This window comes from Chelonoidis abingdonii, chromosome 8, assembly GCF_003597395.2.
Source record: "Chelonoidis abingdonii isolate Lonesome George chromosome 8, CheloAbing_2.0, whole genome shotgun sequence".
In the NCBI taxonomy this organism is placed as follows: domain Eukaryota; kingdom Metazoa; phylum Chordata; order Testudines; family Testudinidae; genus Chelonoidis; species Chelonoidis abingdonii.
The window spans coordinates 44,086,182-44,093,747 of record NC_133776.1 but is presented as its reverse complement, the minus strand read 5'-3'; positions in this window follow the sequence as shown (position 1 = coordinate 44,093,747).

The window sequence follows — 7,566 nt, the reverse complement described above, 5'->3', positions numbered from 1 at the left end:
TACTTTCTCCACACCAGCCGTGATTTTATAGACCTCTGTCATATCCATCCTTCGTCGTCTCTTTTTCAAGCTGAAAAGTCCCAGTCTTATGAATCTCTCCTCATACGGAAGCCGTTCCAGACCCTGAATCATTTTTGCTGCCCTTTCCTGAACCTTTTCCAATTCCAATCTCTCTTTTTTGACATGGGGCGACCACATCTGCTCGCAGTGTTCAAAGTCTGGGCGTCCCATGGGTTTATACAGAGGCAATAGGACATTTTCTGTCTGATTATCTCTCCCTTTCCCTATCGTTTCTAATATTGTTCACTTTTCTTGACTGCCACTGCACATTGAGTGGATGATTTCAGAGAACTATCCACAATGACTCCAAGATCTCTTTCCTGAGTGGTAACAGCTAATTCAGACTCCATCATTTTATAGGTATAGTTGGGATTATGTTTTCCAATGTGCATTACTCTGCATTGCTCAACAGTGAATTTAATCGGTCATTCATTTGCCCAGTCCCCCAGCTGGGGAGATCCCTTTGGTGTGCTTTGGACTTGACCTGTGAGCCAGTTACGCCTCGTCGGGGAACAAAGCTCTGCAAGGCAGTGGCTGGAAGAATTTGTTCAGTGGCTGAATGCCGGGGTTCAGGCCTGGTATGTACTCGTGTCTCTGTGAATGGGTGGATATAGCAGTGCACGACGCGCCGGGCTTTCCTCCTGGCCGGGCCCCCATGAGAAACTTCTCGTCTCGCTAGTCTTTGAGCTGGGGGCCCTCCCCCACCAGGCCTCACACCTCGGTTTTACGACACTGGGAAGTCCAGCCCGCGGCAGGTTCCCACGAGACGCAAGCCGCCCTGGGCTGCAACACAGGATAATAAATAGCTCAGACCTGCCGACAACCCCCTCCACACACACACTCGAGTCAGCGGGGGGCATTGCTCTGACCCCCACAGCAAAGGGGCCCCGTTGGCCGGAGTTGCTCCTGATTTTCACTGGGGTGAGTGAGGGGGAATTGGCCCCCTTGACCCCAAAGGACCATGGTGACTCACTAATGTGATGGGATAAGATATTGGTCATACTGCAGGCAACACATACCAACTCCACCTACAATCCAGCAGGGCCAGATCCCAGCTGGTGTCAATGGACATTGCTCCATTGGAGTCAATGGGGCCAGATCCCAGCTAGGGTCAATGGGCGTCTCTTCATTGGAGTCAATGGGGCCAGATCCCAGCTGGTGTCAATGGGATTAAATAGGCAAAATGATATTGTCTGTCCTATATCTATCCCTTTTCTTATTATTCTGTTCGCTTTTGACTGCCACTGCACATTGAGTGGAGTTTCAGAAACTATCCACAATGACTCCAGATCTCTTTCCCTAGAGTGTAACAAGCTAAATACAGACCCCAATATTTTATACGTATCGTTGGGATTAGCTTTCCAATGTGCAATTACTTTGCATTTACAACAATTAAATTTCATCTGCCATTTGTCAACCCAGTAACCGTTTTGAGAGATCTTTTGTAGCTCTTCGCAGTCTGCCTGAGTCTTAACATCTTTAGTAATTTTTTTATCATCTCAAATTTGCTACCTCAATTGTTTTACTTGACTGATACAGAGCGGCTGAGCCCTGAGTAGGGGGCAGGCTTACCGATTAGGGGTCTATATAAGAGCCAGGCACTCAGGCAGCGGCACAGACAGCTGCAGCAGCACAGGAGCCAGCAAACAGAGCTGCTAACAAGGGATTTCGGGTGGGGAGTTCTCAGGGGAGGTTGCAGGGGAGACCAAGGCAGAGAACCAACAAGCAGAGAAAAGAGAGGACCAGTGGGGTCAGGAGCCCGGTGCCTAGGAGGTCCATGTTGTTGGAGTGTGGGCCTGGATTGCCAGGCACAAAGGGAGAAGGCCATGACTGAATACAGAGGAGCAGTGAAGACACAGTGATGATGACTGGATGTGGGAAGGCTGCGGAATGTACACTGATCCAGAGGGGTTTACCTGAAAAGGGGTACATCGCATGAGTGCCGGCTGATAGAGCTGATGGAAGAAAGACCGGGCCTGGAGATGCAGATGGAAATTCCTGTTGAGTTTAAAAGGGGGTTCGAGGAGATGATGAACACAGACAGGAGGGGGCCAAAGGTATAGCTCAGATGTGGGGCAGATGGAAGCGGGACCAAAGATTTGAGGAGGGGCTGCTGGGTGAGGAAAGTGGATGGTGGAAGCAGTGACTAAGAGTAACCAGGCAGAGGAAAAGAAGAGCCAGGAAGAAGAATAGAAACTCAGGAAAACAGATTTGCAGAAGTTGAAAATGAAGAAGGCGTACAGCAGGGTGGTCGATGAAGGAGAGAAGGCAAGGAAAAAAGAGAAGAGCGCTAGTCCTGCAGAAGGAGGGAGGAGTCAATGGAGGCAACACCAAATATGAGCCCCAAGAGGATTGTGAGGGTCAATAGGAATCGAGGGGACTGCGGCCAGTGGAGCAGGGGATGGACCAGGGATCACATGTCAACTAGGAAAAGGCAGGTCTACGTGATTGGAGGCTCCTTACTGAGAAGAAAGACAGGCCTGTACTACAAGCGATCGGGAGAACAGAAAGGGTGTGCTGTCTGGCGGGTGCTAAGATTACAGGATGTGGACCCCTGAGGCTGAAAAGGATCCTAGCAGGAGCGGGAAAGAAATCCATTGATTGTCCTTCATGGGAAGAACGAATGATACGGCTTAGTTACTCGCTGGACTGATCAAGGAGGACTATGCCAGATTGGGGAAGACGCTCTAAATTGAAGGCTCAGGTGATCTTCAGTGGGATTCTGCCGGTCCTAGAGCAGGGCAAACGAAGGGCTGACAAGATTATGAATTAACAGAATGGCTAGGCAGTGGTGCTATAATGAGGGCTTGGATGTAGGAACATTGGGAAGCATTAACCAGAACAGACGACTGTTCTCTCAGGATGGACTTCACTTAAGTAAGGAGGGAAATAGACTTCTAGGATGGAGGGCTCGCAACCTCATTAAAGAGAGCTTTAACTAGGAAATTTGGGGAGATGGTTGGGAGATGTCCAGGAGATTCTCTGCGCCATAATTTAACCAGGGAAGGAGCGTAAAACAGAGTAAGAGGGGATACGGCCGTGGACCAAAGAATTGAATGGAAGGAAGGGTAGTGTACATACCAGACTAACAGGTGATTGCTGGGGTACAATGTCTGTGCGGAACGGGGTAAAGGATGTCAGTGAAGCCAAACGCCAAAAAATTAAAAATGTCTGTACACATGCGAGGAGCCTAAGGTAACAAAATTGGAGGAACGGAGCCTACTGGTGCACGAGTGAACTGGATATTATAGGGGATAACAGAAAAACATGAGGAATAGTAGTCATGACTGGAGTAAAGGTTATTGAAGGCTATTTGCGTTAGGAAAGACAGAAAATAAGGAAAGGTGGTGGAGAGCATTGTACGTCAATGATGAGGTGAACTGTAAAGAAAATAAGAAGTGATGGAATTGGACCAAACACAAGTCTGTCTGGCAAGATCACAGTGGGAAAGAAAGCTACTAAGCCTCCCCTGAATAGTGCCTTGGGTGTGCCAACAGACCAACCGGGATCTGATTTTGGATATGGATAGAGACCTCTTAAATGTTTAGTGAAGTAAACACCAAGGGAAATTGTGTGATCATGGGAGACCTTCAATTTCCAGAAATAGACTGGAGGACAATGCTTGCAAGAATAATAGGGCTTCAGATTTTCTGGATGTGAATAGCGGATGGATTCTTCACTAAGTTAGTTGAAGAACACGACAAGAGGGGAGGCCATTTAGATTTGGTTTGGTGAGCAGTGAGGACCTCGTAGAAAGAAATGCTTGTAGGGACAACCTTGGTTTCGATGATCATGAAAACTAATTCAGTTCAAACAGATGGAAGGATAAACAAAAATAGATCTGGGACTAGGGTTTTGACTTCAAACGGACTAAACTTACAGGGTTAGAAAATAGTCAGGGAAATGGATTGGACTGCAGAATTCGGGAATCTAAAGTGAGGAGCCTGGGATCACTTTAAGTCTAAGCTGCTGAAACTATCGGAAGCTGCATCCCAAGAACGGGGGAAAAAAGACCACAGCAGAGGTGTAGACCGAGCTGGAATGAGCAAGCATCTCAGTGGTGATTAAGAAAAAGCGAAAGCCTACAAGGAGTGGAAGAAAGGTGGGATTAGCAAAGGGAGCTACCTTGTGAGTCAGAACATGTAGGATAAAAGTGAAGGAAGGCTAAAAGTTGTGTAGAGTTGGACCCTTGCAAGGAATTAAACCAATAGTAAAAGGTTCATAGCACATAAATAGAAGAAAAGCAAAAAAAAGAAGAAGTGGTGACTGCTAACACTGAGGATGGAATGGAGGTTAGGATACATAGGCAGGCCCAATACTAAAAGTACTTTGCCTCAGCTTAATAAGGCTAATGAGGAGGCTTAGGAATGAGGGAAGATGTAAAACCGGGAATGAGGGATATGGAGGTGATATTACACACATCTGAGGTAGAAGTCCAAACCTTGAACAACTTGATGGACAAAATCGGAGGGCCTGGACAATCGCCTTCCGAGAATATTAAAGGAACTGTGCAATGAATTGCAAGCCCCGTTAGCTAGAATTTTTAAATGAAATCGGTTAACTCGGGGTTGTACCGTACGACTGTAGAATTGGCTAACGTAGTTTCCCATCTTCAGAAAGGGCAAAAAGTGATCCGAGTAACTATAGGCCTGTTAGTTTGAGTCTGTATATGTAAGGTCTTGGAAAAAATTTTGAAGGAAAAGTAGTTAGGACACTGAGGTCAATGGTAATGGGACAAATTACAACACGGTTTACTAAGAGGAGATTCGTGCCAAACCAACCTGATCTCCTCCTTCGAGAAGGTGACGAGATTATTTAGACAACAGGAATGTGGTAGATCTAAGTTACCTTGATTTCAGTAAAGGCGTTTGACACGGTTCGCATGGGGAATGTTAGTTAAACTGAAAAGAATGGATGAATATAAAATGGAAAGGTGGATGAGGAATTGGTTAAAGTGGGGGGAGAACTCCAATGGGTCTACTGAAGGTGAATCTGTCCAGGCTGGAAGGAGGTTACTAGTGGATTCCTCAAAGGATCGTTTTGGACCGATTTAATTAACCTTTTTAATTACTGACCTTGGCACAAAGAGCGGAATTGCTAATAATGTTTGCGGATGAACAAAGCTGGGGGTATGCTAACACAGAGAAAGGACCCGGATACCATACAGGAAGATCTGGATGACCCCTTGTAAACTGGAAGTAATATAATAGGATAAATTTAATAGTGAAAGTGCAAGTCATGCATTAGGGATAATAATAATTTTCGATATACATTTGGGGACGCATCAGTTGGAAACAAAACAGAGGAGGAGAAGCCTTGGGTATTGGTGATCGCAGGAAGGACTAATGAGCCGCAAATGCGATATGCCATTAAAAAAAGCAAATGCAGTTTTAGGGTGCATCAGGCGAAGGTAATTGTCCAGCAAGATAAGGAGGTGTAAACCCGTTGTATAAGCACTGGTGAGAACTCAACCTGGAATACTGTGTGCAGTCTGTCTCCCATGTTTAAGAAGGATGAATTCAAACTGGAACAGGTTCAAGACGGGCTATTAGGATGATCCGAGAATGGAAAACCTGCCTTAGAAAGGAGACTCAAAGAGCTGGCTTGTTTAGCCAAACCAAAAGAAGACTCCGGGGGGATATGCTTGCTCTAATCTATAAAAATCAGGGGGTTAAACTGAGGAGAGGAATTATTTAAGCTTAGTACTATGTAGACACAAGGACGAATGGGTTAAAACTGGACACTAGGAAGTTTCAGGCTTGAAATGGACGAAGGTTTCTAACCATAAGAGGATGAAGTTCTGGAAGCAGCCTCCGAGGGGAGTAGTGGGGCAAAAGACTATCTGCCTTTAAGACTAAATGAATAAAGTTTATGGAAGGATATATGATAGGATATTTTAATGTGGCAATTGTCCTGGATTATCAGCAAGATATCCTGCTCAATGGTCTGCGATGGGATTTGATGGGATGGGATAGAGTTAACGCAAGAGAATTCTGTTTGACTGCTGGCTGGGAGCTTGCCCACATGCTCAGGTTTAGCTGATCGCCGTATGTTTGGGGTAGGAAGGAATTTTCTCCAGGGCAAGATTGCTGACGGCTCTGGAGGTTTTTCGCCTTCCCTGCAGCGTGGGGCCATGGGTCCACTTCTGGTGGATCTCTGCTTTTGAAGGTCTCAAAACCACAATTGAAGACTTCAATAACTCGGACTAGGTAGGGGTTTTTAGAGAAGGAGGATGGTAGGGTTCTTGGCCTGCTTTGTGCAGGAGTCAGACTAGATGACATGTTGGTCCCTCTGACAAGCAGCGGTAATGGGGCGTATGGAGTCCACTTCTGCAGGTTGGATCCTCTGGCTTTTGATGTCGTTCAACCAGCCAGATTTGCCATAGATCTTGCCTTCATATTGACCAACTGACGGTACTAGGTAGGGGTTTTTATAAGAATTTGGATTGGTGAGGGAGAATAAAATCAGGGTCTCTAAATTAAATCCTGTCTTAATGTGCAGGTGGGTCAGGGACTAGATTTGAAATCATGGTTTTGGATCCCTATCTGTGCTTGACAGTTACTTATTGTCAGTTCGTATGAGTCTGTTATTGGCAGGTATCATCGTGTTCATTTATCAGGTCCCTTCTGACCTATGAGTCTATGAGTCTTTTCCAGATCATCTTCATAGTCTGCTTTGGGTATCTCTGCTCATTAACTTGAAGCACATTATGACATCTCACTCTATATAGACAGATGTCAAACATAAGGTTGAAATCCAGACCATATTAAAGAAAATGAGTGTTTTGTTATTGATTTCAGAGGGGCCAGGATTTCCCACAATAACAGTGGAATCTCATTTACTGTAAGAGACTCACAGAGACGCTGACCCAGCAAGCATAAAGGAGTTAACTTTTTCAGTTTATACGTGAGTGTTTGTATGTGCTCACAGGAGCAGTGCCAGGGTTTTTGGCGCCCAAGGCGGGTCCTTCTGCACTCCCGGTCGTTGACGGCAATTCGACGGCGGTGGGCGAGGTCCTTCCGCGCTCCCGGTCTTCAGGGCACTTCGGCGGCAGGTCCCAAAGCGAGTGAAGGACCCGCCGCAGAATCGACGACGACAACCCAGAGCACGGAAGGACCCGCCGCCGCCAAATTGCCACCGTCCCAAATCCTGGTGCGGTCGCCTAAATGGAAGTGTCGGCCTTGCATGCTCATGTGTATAGGTGAAAGGCTATTACTAAAAGCAGTGTTAAAATGGAAATACATAATCAGAAGCTGAAAAGTAGAACACAATTGCCTCTGGTTTGTAGACTGGAAGTTATTCTGCATGCAGTTAACACCCTCTGCTTAAACCAGAGAGAAATCTACCAGTTCAAAGGGGACAAGTTAATGACCTCTTTCAGAGGTAACAAGAGGTAAGCTAATAGAATACAGTATATTATACTCTAATCTTGTAGTAAAAACTGTTTTTATGTCTAATAACCTTCTTTTGCTACTACCTCTGCAAATTAAATAGACTGTACTATTT